Genomic DNA, 21,041 nt, shown 5'->3' with positions numbered 1-21,041 from the left:
GAAAAATATCTCAAAAATCATATTAATAAAGATAAAAGAGCTGAAAAATATGTATTTCTGTATGACATGGATGGCCCTTAAAGTATTTTTGTAGGAAAAGGAAAATCTCCTCAGTAAATTCAGCAATTCATCACTGTTGGCCACAGTAAGGGATTATGTAGCTGAGAGATCGCTCTGCTCCAGGTACCAGGAGCAGAGTTTTACATCCAAGGCTGCATCCTGATCTCTCTCTTGGGTCCCCTTGAGAGAAGTGCTGGAGTGAATCCAGATCTGGTTTGTACTGGGTAAGAGCAGATATATTATGTACTCATGTCTGCCCTTGGCCTTGCTGTGTAGACACCGATGAACATTATTTCCACTCATCCCCCTGCCTGCCACAGTTGATCCTGTGCCCTCATTCCTTTTAACACTGCATGTGGATACATGCAAATGTCATTACTTGTTGCCTTTGAATGTAAAGGAACCCAAGTAATTTCATACTGAGGACACATACTGACAGTTCAGTGGTGCTATTAACAGAAGAGAGGTAAGATATAATGGAGATGGGTCTCTTTCTAGCTAGTCAGCTACGTAGTGTAACACTGCTGGTACTTTCATGTTTTTCATTAATTGCTGACAAGGTCAGAGTTTCATGTGGCTGCTCTGTTATACATTAGTAACGTGTACATCCGTTGCTCAGGCTTTCCCTATGCACAGATACTCTGTGAACATTTACATGTCTGGCAGACAGATAACGCATTAGACCTTCCATGTATGTGCTGTGCCGATGTCCATATGTCCCTCCTAGGCAGCAGGCTGGATGAGCTCCTGTGGTCTGGCTGTTGGCTCAGTGCAGTTGTACTGGCCTGACTTGGCATGGGAAGCGCTGAGTTGCTCCTTGGTGCGTTCAGCATAGCTGGATGTCTACAGCCTAGTGAGAAGCGTGTAACTGCTCTTGCTCAGACCTGTCTGTGGGACAGCCAGCATGCCTAGGCAAATGTCCTAGTCCTTCTTTTCAGTCAAATTTCTGGGCAGATAAAAGAGGACATGTTTGGTGAAACTGGCCCCTAGAGCAGCCTTAGTAAGTAATCTGTTGGTTCTTGGCCTCCAGTCTGCCATTTTAAGGACAGGAGGCCAAGACTCCGCTATTTAAGATATCTTCTCCAGTGCAGTTCTAGAGTGCCACAGAACTGGTCTGCCTTTGCTCCATGCATTCCCTCTCCTGCTAGGAAGGCCAACAGAAGGGGCAAAGCTAATAGAAAATGGGTTATCTCATAATCCCTGGTGACTGGAGTGGCCTGGCAACCTCACTAGAGAAATCATAATTTATAGCAAAAGTTGAAGTGGTGCTGAAGCAGTGCAGAGGAGTCAGTCTCCAGGTTTCAGTCTTGGGCACTTTCCGGAGTGAACTCTGTGCATTTCCACAATGACCTTGTCATTCCCATGGGGTTTTTTCTGGCCTGTTCTTGAATTAAGTGGTAGCCACTTCTCTCAGTTTATCATACTGAGTAATCTGGGAAGTCCATGCCTTCAAGTCTACTTCTGCCTCATATCAAAGCTTGCTTTCGGTAGAATGAAAGATAAGGGCTTTATTTTTTTTTCTGCTAGAGAACGTGTGGGCAGGAAAACATCCAATCTGTCAAACTCTTCATGACTAATAAATATTAACTGCTTCAAGTATTCTAATTATCTCAATTTTTTAAATTCTGTAGCCAACTACTTAAATATTTAACCATCTGCCAAAAAGCACGCTTGGAGGTTTATTCTACAACATACAGGCAATGTTGTTGAAAATGGAAACTTTTAATATAGTGTCTAGATGAATATGGCATTGATGTTTTGCTTCAGTTGATGAAGATGGTGTTTAACACTTGGTCAGGGTTTCCACATAACGACAATCCCATTCTCCTTTAAACCTTCCTCCATCTGAACACGCCTAAAGATCAAACTGGCACAGAAAGGTTTAAAAACTCCCTGTTTAGGGTATTGAACAGTTAGTTAACCCATGTTGAACACAATGGACTTAGCCACAGGATACACCTATTGCCTCTTCTATGTGATGCAATAACCAAACACAGTAGGATGCATACAGAACAAGAATAATGATACTCATTTTCAATTCAAGCTTAGCAAAGCAGATGCATACCAGCTGGGCTCCCAACTCGTGGTCTTCTCACTTTCACTTCTTTTGCATTCTTTCCTTCTCTTGATCTGGCAATGCCTGTAAGACTGATGCCTTGGGGGGGAAAAAGGGAGAGAGAGAGGCTTTGAAATCACAGGCAGCAAGCAGGAACAATCCAGACAGCAGGTGATATTTCAAAGCTTCAGGTCAAGATGAGTCATCAAGCCCTGAGGCCTTATATTGCTTCAGAACCCCAGAAGTCTTCTGAATTCCAGAAGCTTCCTGACCTCTTTAAAGGTAATAATGAATAATCAATACTGTATTTGATCCCTTACATAAAGGCATTACAACAAATGGCACTAGGTCTTTTGAAAGGAAGAATAATAGTTTGATCTTACATTGTAAAATTGCCATGCTCAAGACTACCTCCTGGCTCACAGGCTTAATTATGTAATGACATCCAGCTGGACTACAAAGGGCCCTTGCAGAAAGTCAGGTTCCCCTGCGAATAAAGGGTCTGATAGGAAATGTTTAGCTCTGAGATCTTCTGACACAAAATGATGTTTCTGAGGAGGATCTCATATTGTATCACTTTCATGGTGTTCTACTTAGAACAGAACAACCAAAACAAGCCCAGTTTCAATACAAAAGACACTGATTTTTTGGAGGTGGGGGGAGATTTCAGGCCAAGTTTCACCAACAGATCAAGAAGATGCTATTTAGTGAGATTCCGCAAAATGTTACAGAAGTGACATATGAAAACTTACTTTCCTCCTTTCCCTCCAATTATATGTTGCCTCCATTGCTATATTAGAGTTGTCTACTGAGACGCAAAAGGTGAGTGATATCAACTTGAGTTGTCCCCTCACAAGTCAGAGAATGTAAGAATGTCTTTTGGCTATGGAATAAACTGTGTCATGTTATAGATATCTGAGCACACATGGACTCATGAAAGTGCATTTGCTATCCAACCAAGGCAAGGAGCCCTGCTGATTCAGGAAGAAATCCTGGAGATGTCATTGCCTCCTTTCAAGATGTTGAGGTAGTATTTAATTTCCTTCCTTATTTTTTCTGGTGAAAGCCCTGAAATGCTCATTTTATTAGTTAGAATCCTGGGATACCTGCCACATTGGGTAATGTTTCAATCTGAATTACATGTGGGACTTGCATGTCTTCCTTGTTGTCTGGGTTGGGATATCTTTATTGGTTTGTATAAGAGTTGTCTCTTGTATATAATGAGGTGCTAAGAGAAACGGTTCGTACAGCCTTGGGTCTGGAACTTCAGACTATAGTATTTCCACTAACAGTGTACCAAGAGTGTTCTACAACACAAAATCTCTAGTATTGATCCATACACAGACTTCATGGCATCCCTGCCAGTAGCAAAGTCCATTAGTGCAGTCCTGACTCTGGTTGTGTGTTGTATTAACAGCTGAAAGCTCTTAATTCAGTGAAGAGTCAGAGCAGCTTTGCTTCTTATCGTTTTTGGCTGAGAACAAGGACTGAATGAAGCTTCACAAACAGTGACTTCACAGGTTCTCCAGAAGAGTCCTGCTTTTATCATCTTTAATGAGACTAACAATTCTGTGCTCTGCTTATGAGGTACAGCAATTACTTGCATGTGACTTTCCTAATTTTTATTCATTGTGCTTGGAACTCCCTAGGTGAAAATTAGAATGTACTGTTATAACTCTTGTACACATTTCTAATTTCAAATCAAGAGAGAACAGTCTTCTAAGATGATCAGAAACCTACTGTTTTCTTCAGCCTTGGGGAATGAAGAGCTGACACCAACTCTGGTGGAGTCCTGTTAAATTAATTTTCAAGTAGACTCTGCTCTTCCAGTCCTACCTCTCCCTCAAGTGAAGTTTACATCCATATTGCTGCCAGAAACAAATATGTGTGGAGGAAGGTATTACATAGAAAGAAACCATAGCACAGGAACAGTCCTAATGTTGGACCAAAGTTCTTTGTAGTTGGGGACACATACAATGACTTCACTGAGTTGCCAGTCTGGCACTGTTAGCTTGAACCTATTTGTGCTTTTCAGCTCCTGTTCAAAGACAAAGGCTTCATAGCTGTTACCACTCTTCACTGACTGTGCTGTATTCTTAGCTTTACTTTAGCCTTGCTCTTTTAAGTCATTTGACTCCAATACTATTCTTTCCCTCTCGACAAAACTGGTTGGATCTTTTGTAAGTATCCCAATTCAATCGCATCTTCTAAAGGGCTATCTTCCTGAAGGATAGGTGTGCAAGAAGAGATTATAATCACAGAAACAGAATTATGACAGAATAATGAAATGTAAAGTGGTTTTTTTGTTAGGTTGGGTTTGTTTTTTTTTTTTTTACATTTCTAACATCTAAACTACTAAAATAATCAAGTGTTAGTTCTCTCCTGTTTCTGAATATGCTAGTTTCTTCTTGCTTTTCAGTAAATTCTCGTATTCACTATCAGGTTTTATGTGTGTTTATGCATATATATATATGTATGTATGTATTTGGGGGGGTGGGATGTCTGTATCTATACAAAGAGGAGGGGATATATAGAGAGCTATATGCCACAATTTGCTTTAAGGTAAATTTATAGTTTTGTTGATAGTTGAGGAAATAAATAGAGGGAAACTAATATATAAAGAGAGAGATTTTAATGGTTGTATAAGACAGCAATAAAGGAGCTTGTATTGTCTTTCTATTTCAGAAAAATTCCATGACTGTGCATCTAATAAACTCTTGAAAGTTAAGACACCAAAGTGGTGGAGTGCATTGACAGTGAATGCAATCCTCTTTCAACTGGTGATAGATTTTCTGTAGATGGTATCAGTAGGCACAGCAGAAATGAGATGCAGTGTGTTGCTTCCCTGGAAGAAAGCTGCAGCTTCTGACTTCTGTGACTGGAATTTTCCACTCTCTTTTTCTTTCTTTGCTAGATAGTTTGGTTATGCTATTAACTTCATGATAGCTTTTGTTTAGGACTGGTTTCACCCCCTCCTTCTTCCATTTTCCCTTCATCTCCCCAAGACCCCAGTATTTCCTTTCATGTTTTGGCTGAAAGTAAATGCAACTTTCTGACTGCCATCCATAACCAAAACAAAACTTCATATAAATGTTAAACAAAACCCCCAGAAGATTCAGTCATGCCTTGTGGGCTTGTCAAATTAGTAACAGTGTGCTTTGTTTTCCTGCATGTGGCAACCACAGGGACAGCAGTCTGGTACCAAAACATCCAGGAAGGTTTAAATTAGTTGAAATGCTGGTTGAGTTGTGGCAAGGCAGTACTCAGCACACATGAGTACAAGCTGTACCTTTTCTTGTAGGTTTGCTGAGCTCTTTGCTGACACAGCTATGGTTGGCTCACAGATGAGTGAAATCTAGCTTGGGGGACGTACGAGTTTGCACTACACAGCAACCACTGTATGGCTGCAATTTGGACATAACTTTGACTATTATCAGTAAGCTTGCACTGAAAGGCCTTGCTGTTCTCCCATCTCCAAGGGAAGGCAAGGTCACAAAAGTGGGAGCATCTTGGCCTGTGACCAGGGAGGATGTATACTGCAATCCTTTACAAGCAAGCATGCTCATAGAGGCCATTTACAGTCTCTCTAAGTTCAGATTCAAGGCCTCATCTACTGTCCACTAAAGACTTCCACTTACTAAGTGGGCAGATCAAACAGCCCAAGAAGCCAGAGTCTGCAAGCAAATAGATCTTTTTCATGGATAATGCCTTTGATTTCAATATTTACATCCTAAATCACTATTTGACTATTTACAGGCTCTGATCCAGGTGGTTCTACCTGGCTTGAAGGACTCTTTCACAAGAGGTGGCCTTTCCCTTCTCTGTGATTAACTGTCAAAAAACATATCAGGCTTTTCTTCCATGTTACCTAGTCATCTCTCTAAAATCCTGTTTAGACTTAAACAATTATAAACAATGTACTGAATACAAGATTTTCAGTAAATAAAACTGTGTTTTATAAGAATAGGGATAAAAGAGTTAAAAAAAGTAAACCAGAGTCCATTCCAATCCTTTACATTTTGAAAACATTGATGAAAGTAGTTTTTCACTGTTTTTTCCAGCACTACTTTCAAGCTTCCTTCCCACGCTGTTGTGCAAGTTACTTGCAGAGTACTCAGGGATACAAATCTTCACCAAGCCTGACTCCTAGTACGTCTGACAAATGCTCATGCTGTGAAAGAAGAGGCATTCTGCTGCCCTGGATTGAGCAGGCTGTCAGATATCCCCAGAGAAGCTACCATGAAAAGAAATTTCCAAACTTTGTTTAAAGTGAGGGCTGTTAATCAAGGCCTTGATGCTCTCATTAGAGAGGGGAGGAACCATTTAAAGTAGGGAAGCTGCAGTATATGAAAGTCATGAAATTGAAATGAACGCATCTTTTGCCAGCTGGTTTCACACCCCCAGTTGGCAATCCACAAAGGTTTAGAGGGGGAATTAAATCCATTTTTCAACAGAAATAACTATTTTTGTGATTATCATATAGATTCCATGAGCTACACTTTGGTCCTATCAAGACAGGCAGGCAGCTGCATGAGAGGTGGAAAGAGAGAAAATGATTAAGACAAAATCACCACCAACAGCTACCACGGGCAGGGAAGGCAGCGTTGGATCCCAGCCACAATACTTTTGCAGCCTGGCTTGAATGGGCCTGATGGGATGCCGTAATGTAACCTACACTGAGCAAGGTATGTGGAAAGCTGTCTGACATGGGGCTCTATTTCAACGAAAAAAATACAGATTTCTTCCAGGCTTTAACTGTTTTTGTTTTACTTGTTTTGCCCTTGGGGCTAAGATTGCCTTCAATAAAATGAGATTAAAAAGGTAAAGTGAAATAACGCTCTGAACCAGATTCAAGTGAGAAGAGCTTGCAGAAGAAAGAGGTTTTCTCAGAGTCAGTCTTTAAACCAGCTGAAAGACCTGAAATAAATGATGACTGAAGTTTCTCATCACTGTATGAGGTACAATTCTGCTCTTATTTGTCGGTTTTGTTTCCCCCCAAAAATGATAGGCCTTCAAAGTCCATTAAGTATTATTAGTGTGAAAGTGATTTTGGTCAGGAGATTTCTGCCTTTACTTCTGAACTTGGCTCCCACGTTTATCAGCTCTGGGCATAATCTTACCCTCCAAGAATAACTGAGTTTCCAGCTGAAGAACAAATCTGTTTTGTGTATCAAAGGTGAGGACCAAGTCCTCAGCTGTGAAGTGCAGGAGTATAAACCCTTTCTGGCAATTGGACTTTGCTGTTTGGCGTATCTTCCTAGCCAACATTTGTGGCGCCTACTGTTTTTGATAGCAAGTTCCCCAAACCCTGTTGGATAGCTGGAAATTCATCCCTGTGCAAAGAGCATGGGTATCTCTTGTACCCGAATTTATGTCCCATTGTGATTATTTAGGAAGTACCTGTGAGCCTTATAGGGACTCGGTCATACAATGAGCTAAAGATTAGCTTCTATTTATTACAAAAGACCAGAAAGTGTCATAGCCAAACATCAGTGGCAGGAAAGCAAAGAACAGCCAATTGTGGCACTCCAGCTACGTCACCACTGGTCTGATTTGAGTGCTCAGAGTGGCTCTGGCTGCACATACAGGTGGAAAATCAGTGTTTGTCCTTGTTAAAACAGGAAAAAGGGAGGCTGAGAACAAAAAAATAAAATAAGTGCCCTATTTGTGCTCTCTTAAGAAATGCAATAATTTAGTCAGCAAAAAGTGGGTAGGACTATCTATAAACTCCAGGCATTAGTTTAGTGGTTAATAAATATTAGGGAGAAAAAAATCTTATAAATGGCATGTCAGTTCTTGAAATCTTAGTAGCAAGATGCCCCTGCAACTACCCCTGTGTGCTTTTCTCAAAAGATCCCACCTGTGAATATTTGTTTTGTTGTAAAATAGAAATAAAAATGGACAGGTTATGGCCTTAGAGTCGGTATTTAGAGAGATCTTTTTAATTCTATCTAGACTCTAGAAGAGTCCTAGTTAGCCTAGTTAGACTAGTTGGACTCTAGTAGATGCCATTGATTTATCCAGCAAAAATGAAGAGAAATATCCACACTCTCTTGTTGGTTTGCCAGTTGTTGAATACTATACAAAAACTACAGATCAGTAGTATGCAACCTCTTCAGAACCCATGTGTCATTCTGACAACTTTCCAAGACCAAGGGGGGCAGACATAATCTGCATACATATTAACATAAATTTACATAGGAATTGAATCAGAGATTAATGTGTGCAGTTGTTATTATTGTGTATTTACAATAAACTTCACTGTAAGTGTTGACAGCACTCCACAAAACAGAGAGGAAGACAAAATGTTCTTTGAGAGTCAAAGAGTAAATGAAGCACCATTTTCCTGCTAATGATTACTCATGGCTTCCCAAAAATTTGATCTGGCCACAGGAACTGAGGAATGCAGCTTTGAGGCTCTCAGGTGGCAATTGCACTTGCATGAATGGCAAAATAAATCTGATTTTCCACAGATATGAATGTGCTGTGATCTGGGGTCGGAGACAGTGATTTTTTTCAGGGACAGAGATAAGGATTCTGAAACTTCTGCATCCTCCTCCAAAATTGTATCTCAACACCTACTTTTTTACTGATCTACCTTAGTTCCACCTCCCTGAGAGCTGTGCTGCAGGAGGAAAGTTTTCACTTTATCTTATGTTTCTGTCTACTTGCTGATTAACTGTTTACCCACTGGAGCTGGCACTTATGAGTCAGAGGTGAGACCTAAGCCTGTGCTGGAGGAAGGGCTGCAACACTACTGCAGATTCAAGGGCAAGACAGGGAAAATTTGCAGTCTCCTGATATGGAAAAGTCAGTGGTTCAAAGTAGGGTTACAAGTACGACTCTTTTATTCCCCAAGAAAGGACTGTCTCTGAAAAGACTTTTAAATAGATGTGCTTTAGATGTGGAGCAGAAGGAAAAAAAATATTCTAAGATTGATTTTTTTCCCCAAAAAATTAATCTGCAATGGGCATTGACATTTAATAAAATGGCCTGTAGCATCCTCGGCCATAGAAGATCCTGGGAAAACCTCCAAACTGCCAACACAATTGCTGGATAAGCCAGCCTAATGGACCCAGAGGGCACTGCCAGAAGAAATATCCCCTTTAACTTTCAGCCATGATGATGCTGTGCATTCATTAGCAAAGAGGTGGAAGAACAGCACGATGCACTTGGACAAATTGTTGAGTATACTTGTTTAGATCGTGGCATTAACCATTATTTAGACCATTACACCATTCATGCCTTTTCTCTTTAGAAGGTACAGAATAATAAGGAAAAGGATGTATGTATCAAGCACAGGTCTCTATACAATGCTTTTTTGGGGGTTATGTTGTTCAGGATAGGGAGGAAAATTAATGAAACCATAAAACTATATACCTGTCAGTTCAGATAAATCTGATTTAGACCCAGGGTTGAATGTGGCAGCTCAGGAAATATTTGTTTAGAACTAAGTGGATCCCACAATGGTTTGAGGGCCAGATGTAGTAGAAGTATTAAACAGATTAAACCCCTGCAACCTTCATGGGAAATGTACCACTGTGGTGTTGTTCAGAACATCTTTTGTTAGTTCTGACCTCTGTTAGGACCTTTGGAATGAGAGAAAAGTGGCTGTGAGTTGGGACTTACAGTCCCAAGTGGTTTGCCTTGGCAAACCCTGCATCAGCTACTGCTTGTATGTGAGCTCTTAGCCTGTGGTATGAAGTAATGCAATTTATCCTAATCTTTTTTGACTCCAAGTTATCTCTGTGAGCCTAGATATGAAGAGGAGAGAGGAACAATGGCCTTTTTAGATATTTCTTCAGTGGGCCCAACTTCAGGCTGTAACTGCACCTAGAGGAATAGGAGATCAATATGGTAGGACATGTCCCTTTTTTAAGTTTTTCTGGGCTGTTGAATTCAAAAGCTCATCTTTTATACTGTATGAGTCACCTTCCTATTGGTACTCCAAAAGAGGAGAATGAAACAATCCTTTTGCAAATCTTGGGACAATTATTGGCCATCCCAACACGTGTTCATGCTTTGTGTCTGAACAATAAATCATAAATAATATTATCCCTGTCAATGAGAGTAACTCAGGACTTTTGCTTACAAATCATCTCATACATTATTCAGCCAGTTCCAACTCTGGTGACTTGCTGAAGAGAATCTGGGTCATAAATTGATATATCCCAAATTGGTCCAGTGACAGAGTGGTTTATAAAAGGACTCTTACTGTGGAGTCCCATGTCCTATTCTCTGCTGCAATTAATACTTATTTTTTTCTTTTTTAATGTAGTATGAGATAAATACAGAAGACTGGGAAAGCTTTGGTTTGAAATACACTATATTTTGGTTTGAAATTACCACTAGCCTAGTGGTTAGACACATTTGCTGGCAGAGACAGGCTGAGTCTTCTGGTTTGACTCAGACAGAAGAGGGAGCTGAAACTTATTTCCAGCCTCCCAAGGAACAGATCCAGCTGCAAATAGACAAGAAGGTGGTCATGTTTCCTCCAGGTGCTTTCTGTGAGGCACGCACTGAGGAGAAGTTCTGGGAACATGAACATTGGGCGGAGTTTGTGCAAGTGCAGATACAAGCATCAAACTTCTTAGAGCCAGTGTATCACATGTCTCCAGCAACGAAAATGTAAGGTAATTCCATCATGTAACATTGAGCATCTGTAAACTTGGTTGATCAAATGGGGAGGAGTCTGGAAGATCTAAATTTTAATTCAAGTGCCTAACATGGCAGCCTGTTACCTTAGCCTATTTAGGAACTTAGGATCATGCGCTTTTGTGTTTACTATAATCTTTTCAGCTCTTTCCCCAGTTTGCTATTTTGAGCTAACCTCAGTACCCACAGAGGGCTCCGTGACCCATCCACCGGCTGCGGAGTTTGCTATGAGACTAACTGCAACTCTGAGCCTGGTTTTCCCTCCCATCTGGCAGCAAAAATGAAGTGCTGCTGACTGAATGACCAGTGATTCTCTTGGAAGCAGAGCTATACAAGCAGCAACAGCCAACTCTGTCACCATTTGTGAGGATTTGTAGCTTGGGCCCTGAGACATCTGGCTGAGATATTTACGCAGTCCCGTATTGCTCTCACTGAGGCTCTGTGTTCACATCTGGAGTCTAGACTGAGTGACTCTATGGGCTGGTCTCGGAGCCTCTGAACAGCTCATGTCCCCCTTGTTCTCCGGCTTTGTCTTTTTATTGTTTTATTGGTTTGTTTATTTAATTGTTGTAGGTGCTTCTACCTCACTTCCTCAGACATTCCTGTCAATGCTACTTGAGAGCTTCAGGAAGGAGTGGCAGTGACTGAAAAAGGCCAGGTAAAAGCAGACAGGATGGGCAGGGGAAAGAGACTGTGTTATGGCAAGGCTTCAAATGCATGGTTATGGTGATGGGGGATGCCTCGTGCTTGATTGTGCTGTTTCTTCTGAGTTCTACAGCTGTGATTGTGAGAAATGACAGTGCTCAGCTGCACAGTTTGCATTCAACACGTGACAAGAAGCAGGGATTTCTGTAAACTCTTAGAGGTGGCCATGTGGTTGATTCAGGCAGGGAGCTGAGCCACTCACTATCCTGGGTTAGATCCATCAGAGAGCTGCAGGTACCATCTGAATCATCACAGAGCAGTTCTGTCTCAAGTTGGCTGGAGTTGGTCCTCATTCATTTTCTCACCTTGAGGGTGAGATGCAAGGGGTCAAAGCCTAAAACAGGACACAATGGTTAGTATTCAGTAGCCTCAATGTAATGATCTGAGGTATCTGGGACATTGGCAGAGGGATGGTAGATGCACCACAGGTCTTGTGGGAGAGACGTAGGAATTTAAAAGAGACATTAAGGTTTAGGAAATTAATCCCTTCAGTTAGTCAGTTGTTCTGTCTGTGCTTAGTTAGGTATCATTTTGAACATGGGATGCTAATAACTTTAGTCCCATGCTGGTGCTGTACTTTGACAACAGGTGAACTCCTGCTTGATATGACACTGTCCCTGGCAGTAGTGGCCCTTGCTGTTGCTGCCTGTGCTGGTAGAAAATCTTCTGAAATGTTGCTGGCCTTATTCTCAACCTCACTTAATCTCTTTCCCTTGGGCCTTTAGTCTGTTAGTTCCACTCACTCCTCTGTCTGTCCCATATTCTCCTTGTAACAGTTTTCCTTTGTTTTAGATTTCCTGGTTGCCTAAGAGCCCTGTCTGCCACTACTGAAGAAATACTGCTACGGTGTCAAGGGCTAAGTAATGCTGACAACAGTGGGGTTATGACCTGGAAATGTAGTGGAGAAACTGAATGGGCTAATATGGGCTAATATAAATGTCTGTAGTGCTTGAAAAGATGGGTACTACAGGTGTACCTGTTTGTATATGTTATATAGATAAGCCAGAATCTACATTCAGAGAATACCACAAACTCTAGAAATTCAGGCACTGAAATGCGGTTCAAGTCACCCTTTAAAGGAGAGTAAAAAGAGATTTCACATATTCTCTGTGCACTGAAAGCACCCAGCAACAGCATGATGGCAGTTCTAAGTAAAGGGCCTTAATCAGAGTATATAAAAAGACTGGAATGATGTTTGAACAACATGTCCGGCTCCCAAGCATTGTCTCTTTCCTGCTATCAATGACACCCATTGTGCAATAACAACATTTGCACAGAGATATGTCCTCTTTTGTGCTCGGAGAATATATTGAAGCAGCCATAGGGTTGCACTAGCCTTAGCTAGAAAAGTCCCCAGGGGCCTGTCTGCCAGTCGCTGACTGATGCAGAGCTCCTGCTGCTGATAATAGGGTACATGTGCTGGTGTTGAGCTGAACTAGGCAATCTGGGGCACAGTCAGATGTGCTCAACAAGGATCAAGTTCAAACCTGTTTAAGAAGTTAGTTCCCGTCAGTGGTGATTTAAGCTAAGTAGCTTTGCTGTGTATTGGAAACATGGAATGCTCACAGAGTCAGCTACTTCATCTTGGCTGTCATAGTGGTAATTTCAATACAGCCAGGAAAGTCAGAAAGACAATGAACAGCTGAGATCTGTGACATCCTAAATCATGCAGACACAAGGTGCTAAAGATGTATTTCCATTAAATGTTTGCCTGCTTGCATGTACCAGAATTATGCTACATACTTCACTTTCTGAGTAGTTAAAATCAAGAGATGCAGACTTTCTTTACGATGTAGATCACTGTTCTGTGCTGAAAATGGCTATTGTCAGTTGAATGTTGCCTACTGCAAAATATCAGTGTAGGTGAGGCTAGAAAATGCAGATTTTTGCCATAGAGACTAACATATCATCATAGGAGAGCAAACAAAAATGCCCCCCGCTCTACTAAATGCTCTCACCGGAGAGGAAATTAAAAAATGATCACTGCAATGTTCAAGAAACATAAATACACTATTAATTAGGCAAATGAACATTGGAAATGACATTTGTGTTAATGTCATATAAATTTATTATCAGCTATGATCCTTCTAGGGATATCTCACGTGTGCTAAGAAGGATATACCATTGTGTGAATAGTTCACACCATCCATTATCACGGAGATTGGCTATATTGTTTTCTGGGCCTAGAAGCCAGAGTTGGCCTTGTATCAGAACAGTCATATTGAGATGTTGGACATAGCTCCTCTGTGTTTCCCCAAATTATTCAGTTCCTTCATCAGAAGAGTGTCGCACAGTAGAAAATGCTACTAAAAACACTTCTAGTTATTATCACCTTCTGGAAGTATTAATGCCACATTCATTCTGATGGAGAACCTGAGTTTCAGAGCAGCAGTTCTGCTATAGTTATTCAGCTTTTTCCTGTGAGAGACCCAGTGAGGGCACCTTCAGGTAGATCCACAAAAATCTTTGAGCCCTAGGTAGGCCCTTGAGCTATAAGTAAAACCCAGTGTTGAGATTCCAACTGATCATGTAAAAAAAAACCCAAAAAAAACCCCAACAAAACAAAACAAAACAAAACCCTAAACAAACAAAACAAAAAAAAAGAGGCACAGTAATTAAGTACCTTTCTTCTTTCTTGGTACTATGGATGAATTTGGACAAACTATGATTGAAACACAGATTACTTCTTCCTAGAATAAATTCTTCTGTCTACCAAACAATCATTTTATTTTATAATGAAATGGCAGTTGAATAAATACAAGGAAAATGGTTTCATACTTGTTACCCTGGCAAGGATCCCACTGACCACAATAGTATTTTACCTTTGCATGGATTAAGAGACCAGCAGGATCAGAACAGCTAGCCACTTAGTTGTGTTGTTGGTATTTCTAAACCTATAGCAAGGCAGTGATGAATGCAAGTATCTTGTAATCTGAATACAGAGATCTTATAGCATCACTCAAGGTCTCTTGAAGGCAATGCATACAACATATGAATGGAGGCTGTAATCTATAATACCACAAATCCTTTATGAGGATTATCTCTCTTATCTGACATCACAGAATTACATGTAATATAGACACATAAATGGCTTAGTTACAGAAAGATCCCTTAGAAAAGGTAGCAGAGATGAAATTTTGTTTGTTTCTAAGCTGGAGAGAAGAGGGCAAACTGCAAATGACAAGCATATCAGAGATAAAGTTCTGTTTGGGTTCACTGCAGGTCTTGCTCACTTGGAAGAATTAGCTGAGGAAACTCAGTCCCCGCTGTCTTACTCTGCATGCAGTCATTTACAGCCATGCAAAGGGTGGCCTGTGCCTCTATTTCCCTTTAGCTGAGTTCAGCCAATCTGCATGAGTGTCAGTGGCAATGGAATGTTTAAGACAATCAATGATTAAACCCTGTAGCTCCATACTGGCTAAACAAAAGCCTTAGATTTAAATAACTCCAGCTCAGTATAGGATTGCTTGACTAATGAGGCTCAGTTGTGTATCTAAAGATACCTAAACTCACTGCAGAGCCAGTCTAAATTAATCTTTGGTACTTCTTTCGTACTGCCTTCACTTATTTTTCTTTATAGGACCCCACTAGTTTCTCTAAAGACAAAACTTATTAAAAATGATGCAGTTTCCCTGCCATCTGTGACTTTCTCTGTAACTCCTACCTATCTTGTCTCTTTTTCTATCTAGGTTTATGAGATTCTAATCTAGCATTGAACACTTGCTCTAATTACCTCATTCCCCTCTTTTTCACACCTGCCTATCCCCCTATTTTAATTCTTAAAATCTTACACAGGATTTTTTTTTTAATTAACAATAAAGAATATTTTGGTTTTCCCTTCTTAGAAATACTTATCAGCACCCCTTCCCTCTCCACTTACCAGCCAATTACCAACTCTTTCCTTCCTTTCATGTCTAACATTCCTTGCATCTCTAACAATACTGAATGTGCTATTTATTGTCTATAAGCCAATGTTAGAGGGACTGTCTTAGACCCTCTCCAATCCAGCCTCTACACTTCTCATTCATCTCAAACCACTCTCACCAAGTTCTCTAACAATATGATGACAAAAGAAAAGAAGGGAAAGGACATGTTGGCATACCTTGTTATTGTAAATACAAATCTTGTATTCTCCTGTTTTAGGAACTGATTAAAATCCCTCTAAAATTAATGAAGTCTTTTGATTGATGTAATGATCCCTAGACAAGGATCAGAAAAATCTTACATTATGTGAGTCAGAGTTCAAGAAGGAATTCCAGTATTTTCATTCATAGATGGCTCATTTCCTGTAGCTTTCACACTGTCCTTTCCACTCGACTGACCTCTGTCTGATCGTATACAATCTCTTTTATATTCCCTCTTACAGGATAAGTAGTTGGATGTGCACAGAAGAATGTTCCATTTTCTGAAAGAATTTCTTGGATTCCCTGAAGAGATTAGTTCAAAATTTTAATTAGGGGCATTGGCAGAGTTCCCAAATGCTGGTATATTAGGCTGTGGTTTTAATTTTCATCACCCATTTTGGTTCCTATACAATGCATAGGATTTCTGATGAGTAGTTTACTTGAAATGATGCATGTTTTGTTCCTCCAGTTTTTGTTCATCCCATTAATACAGATGAGTCATGATTGGCAGCAATGTCTTGTTTTTTCCTTCCAAAGACTGGGGAGGTTGCCCAATATTCTGAGGACAATTGTCCAAAAGATGTCAAAGTTTGAAGTGACCAGTAAAAGTTCCACTAAAACTCTGGAAGGCATACAGGATGCAAGTGTCATTAATTAAGCTCTAAAAACCTACAGTGCTGTGGGAACCTGGCATAAAATACACAAGCTGAACTTTGTTTGCAACTTCCTTCTATTTAGGAATTCATTAAAGGGCTGAAGCATTTGCAGAGATTTCAGGACCCAGTGCTAGAATGGCTAATTGCTGGCTCAGTCTTTTGTATACATGCAGCACATAAAAAGACTGTGATCAAAGAATGCAGGTGCTGCTGAGGGCAATGAGAATGCAAGTATGGTGATTGCTCGCCGGATACAATATATAACGTTTCATTTAGCTGCGCTTTGCTTTGCTCCATGATAGGATTTTGTAGGAATTGCTGAATGATTTTGACTGAAGTGATTTAGCAAATGCATTGTTTAAGCAAAACTAAAATTTCATACTTTTCCTTTCATCTTCCTACTGTTTTTGCCTCTTCTAGCACCTGAAGGAAACATACCCAGTACTGTAGATCTCATATGAAGGCTTTAGTAAATTTAAGTTGGTTTCATCTTCTTCAGTATGTTAGACGTGGCTATCACAGTTAATTTTTGCTGGATCCATGATCTTGTGGTGGGGGAAAGTGAAGTTACACAGTACAGCTTAGCTTACATATCTTCGCAGTGAGAGTGAAAAAAGTCACAAATAATTTTATGGTTATATTTACCACATCTAGATTTTCTTCAGTTCCTGCTCTGTTCTCATCTTGCCAATCTTTTCATATATTGCTCTCATCAAATAGCAAAGAGAAGTCTATTGTGAAGCTTTGTCCTTTTTTAACAACCACCCTATTTGATCACCTCCCAAAAATAGCACAAGCCATATGAAACAAGTGGAGCTGTGGACTCTGTCTTGGAGAGCATGCATGAGTAATTAAATAATATGTCCTTCTGTCACCATTTTTGCAGGGAGGGGGATTAAAATCTGTGTTCACAGGCTGAGAGCAGGTGTCTGTGATGAGATCCCATGCTGTGACATGGATGCAGCACACTCTTACATGAAAAACCCTGGCTGATGAAATGACCACAGGAAGACAACATGGAACCCTCCCAGCACAATCACAAGAAGCTTAATTAAGATCTGTAGTTAATTTTAAAGTGAATGTGTGCCTGTTTTAGAAGAACATTAAGAAAACTGAAAGCATGGCATTTGTTTAAATGATATTCTGGTCTTTCTGGCATTCCTTAAGCAAACTGTCTTGCTTCTTTCATGGTCAAATGATACGGTGACTCAGAAGTGAATGCACACATGCTTATGTAGATGGGATTTAGTAACTTGTCCAATGTGGGTTTAGAGGGTTTTTTTTTCCTTAGTTGTGGACATTTTTTTTCTTTGGCAGAAGACAGCACTGAAACCACAGTTTCTGCAGTTATTCTGGACACAGTTGTTTTAGTTGCAATTGTATGACTGAAATCATACAGAGACTACAAATTCCCTATAATCTTGTTAGAACTTTCTTTAGAGGAGGTAAAAAATAATTGGCAAGACTCAGAGAAAGGGTTATTGTTTGTGTTAGAATGATTAAAAAATTAAAAAAAAAAGACAGTAATACTGATGGCAACAGTACTTTGCCTTGTCTTACTGTGCTTTTCCACTACAGAACTTCAAATGCTTTCCTGATTTCTGTGTAGCAACTTGAGAAATTCTTTACACGTGTTTGACTGTCATTTTTGCAATAGTGGTAAAGCAGAGGTTTGACAAGTGAAGCCATTTGCTCTGACAATGCAGCAAGTCAGTGGTGAAACTGAAAAGACAAGACAAAAGAATCCAAGTCCATCTTAATGCAGAATATGGGGTGAAAAACTGTATAGTACCTATATATGGATTGATAGAATGACAAAGAAAAGCTTAAAGCTTCATAGACATCTTTGCTTCTCTCAACAGAATAATTTGATCTTTTTTTTTTTTTTTTTTTTTGTGGTTCTTGCTTTTACCTCAGTACAGGCAAGGTCTTTCTCAAACATGAAAGAAGGCTGTCTGAGAAATTCATTAGCCAAATTAGACATAAAATAATGAGGGGATGAGAAGGAGGCAGCAAGGACTGGGGGTGGGAGGGAAAATGTGGACAAGGATAGCTAGAGACAGTTCTCTGCTAGGGTAGCTGATTGAAACAATGGTACAGTACCTTGACTAATGTAGAGCTAATTAAAACTGTATAGGACAAAGCACTTCTAAATATACTACAGGGATCAATCTTTCTATGGTAAATCCATCCCCAGTGAAATTTCATTGACTTCAATGGGTTTTCTTCTGGGATGAATTTGGCCTGATAACTTAATAAGTCTTTCCTGTCTTTAATTTCTAAGGACCTTTTGTCAGAAGCATGGCAAGGAACTTCAGTTTGAATTTCAAAAGTGCTGAACACCCAAAACCCCTACCAAGGTCTCTGAGAATTACACGTACTCGATACCACTGCAAATTGAAGCTGAGTGAACTGTTTCATGTTTGCTGTGAGTTTGCTTGCTGTACCATGCCGTCACATCTGCAAAACTTTCTATGCGTAGGTGCAATTACCTAACACAATGCAATACCGAGCTTAGCAAAGGCCTCTAGGCACTAAAATAATAAAATTCATTACTAAACCCAAAATAAATTATAAATTCACCATATCTGTATTTGTAGGGCAATGGAGAATATGTATGTGGGCTCGTTATGCATAGATGGGCATACTCTTGTTACCCAGTTTCCAACTGATTGTGGTCTGATTTGTCACATAAATCATGTCCAATGTGTTCATAGTTTCTGTGAACTTAGAAAATATGTCAGTTTATTACTCTCAAAGCCACATTGAGAAACAGTAAAAAATAGATGAATGCATCTTACAGTGGAAGTTGCAGCTAGCATCTCTGAGGTGTCCAGGACTATCATGTAAAAACCACATAAGATTTTTTCTTTAAAGTTCAGGTGAAACAGAGAACATGCTTTTTGGAACATTTCTTGTTTTACGGCACTACTGTTGTAAAGTCTCCTCTGCTTTGGCTTCCGCTCCATTTAAGATGTACATCATATAGATAATGGTGGTGTTTTAATAGCATGCTTTTTTCTCAGATAACTTTTTGGCTTTATCTGAGTTAAAAAACCAAGCAAACAAGTTTCAAACAACAGAAACCCCCACCATTTAGTGAGTTGTGCTCTGTTTTTATTCTGAAGGCTGGCTCTGAGAGGAGGATTACTAGTTTATCTCTGTTACTTCAAAAAACAGATCTGTTTGATTACCCAAATGTTTGGTTTTAAAAAGGGCAGCTCATGGGGATCTTAAAGAAATCCACAGTGCAACAGGGAAGGAATATAGTAGACTGTTTTGGAAAAAAAATACAATGAGGGGAAAACATAACATACAATACATTTGGTGTGAACTTTTCCCAGAAGATTGCTTGAGCCTCACAGTTCCCTTACAACCAAAGTACAGCGATGCTGGGCAGCCTGCCAGAGCTTGTTATTGTATTACTGTGTGAGCCAGTTCCCTGGTGAAGAAAGAGAAGGAGAGAGAGAGAGAGAGAGAGAGGGGAGGGAGACTTTTCTTTGCCTTTCATAAGTGTCCCATACTTTCCTCTCTTCTTTCTCTGAACCAACCTCCTGCTCTTTACATCAAGGTGCTCTGGTGCATGCTACACTGTGCAGATGTCATGCTACTAGATTCGCATGTGGTACTTTCACAGTTCAAGAGGACTGACACAGGGCTGTATCGCCTCACTGCACTGGAGGTTTCAGATGACAGCTCTGCCTGACAGTCTAACAGTACGGCACCCTGTGATATGCGTAGTGAGGATGAGTAACACCTTGTCCTCACAACAGAAGTATCTGGGAAGGGAAGCATTCTTAGGAGTGGGTGCCAGGCTAAGTTACATGTCTACACTGAATTTTGCAGTCAGATGTGAGCCAGGATAGCTTGGGCTTAATACCATGCTGCAGATGCCAGTGAGGCATCTCTGAGTTGTTCAGAGCACTGGCAGACCTCCTTCATGTCAGCCTACAAAGCAGTGCACTGATATAGATGAGTTAAAGCCTCACAGTCTGGCCCTGAATGTATAGCAAAACTGAGTATGGAGGAAGGAGGCCTCCCACGTTCTTGTGTCTATATTCTACCTGGAAATTCATCCAAGAACATTTCAAAATCAGCAAACATGACATGGGGTTGTTTTTATTCCACCCCTCCACATCCACACACCTCCTCTTCATGCTGACATGTTGCCTTGAACCCTGAAACTACAGTACTCTCTGGGAAGCACTTACACAGCCTCTATCAGAAGCATGCTGGGCTCCCAAATGTGATAAGAAGCTGATAAAAATTATCTGGGCGTTAAAGCAGCCTTAGTGGAAGAATGTTTAGCTAAAGAGATACCATCTGTCCCTTAAAGAGAGCGTGTCCTTGTTCTGCCCTGGCCTGACCACTGTGAGCTGTCGCTTTTGTGGTGCAGTCCATGTGTGGACAGGCTGTTGTTCCCAGGACCTGGGGAAACTGTTTATGCAATGTGGACTTTATGAGAAACAGTTACAGTCTCATGTTTTTTGGTTTTGGTTTGGGTTTTTTTGTTGGGTTGTTGTTTTTTTTTTTTTAGAGTTAAAGATTGGTGATGAAAACAACAGGTTTTGGCAGAAAAGTACTGGAGTGGATCAGCTCATCTGAATGTTCATATTGGCCCTTACAGCACATTTCTTTGGGGTAGCCGAAGAGGGAAGGAATCCCGAAGAGCTATAAGCAGTACAAATTACCAAGAGAAATTTCATGTCAGTAACAAACACTGCAAATATTTTCCAAGGGACACTGGCAGCTGGCACACTGCACTGACTCTACAGTTTTTTAAGG

At 40.4% G+C, this 21,041-nt stretch overlaps 1 long non-coding RNA gene across 1 annotated transcript in view; it reads left to right on the top strand.

The window, feature by feature from the left end:
- The first annotated feature begins 3,097 nt into the window (after positions 1 to 3,097).
- The window catches only part of LOC126646918 (uncharacterized), a 55,078-nt gene continuing 37,134 nt past the window's right edge, over positions 3,098 to 21,041 (top strand). The window contains exons 1-2 of the long non-coding RNA XR_007630467.1: positions 3,098 to 3,143; positions 6,600 to 6,801. This is a non-coding gene — a long non-coding RNA (uncharacterized LOC126646918). The remainder of the gene's footprint in view (positions 3,144 to 6,599; positions 6,802 to 21,041) is intronic.

The sequence above is a fragment of the Myiozetetes cayanensis genome, unplaced genomic scaffold (genome assembly GCF_022539395.1).
Source record: "Myiozetetes cayanensis isolate MyiCay16 unplaced genomic scaffold, myiCay2020 scf1, whole genome shotgun sequence".
In the NCBI taxonomy this organism is placed as follows: Eukaryota; Metazoa; Chordata; class Aves; order Passeriformes; family Tyrannidae; genus Myiozetetes; species Myiozetetes cayanensis.
The sequence above is the reverse complement of the archived record's forward strand: the minus strand, read 5'-3'. Positions and strand labels throughout refer to the sequence as shown.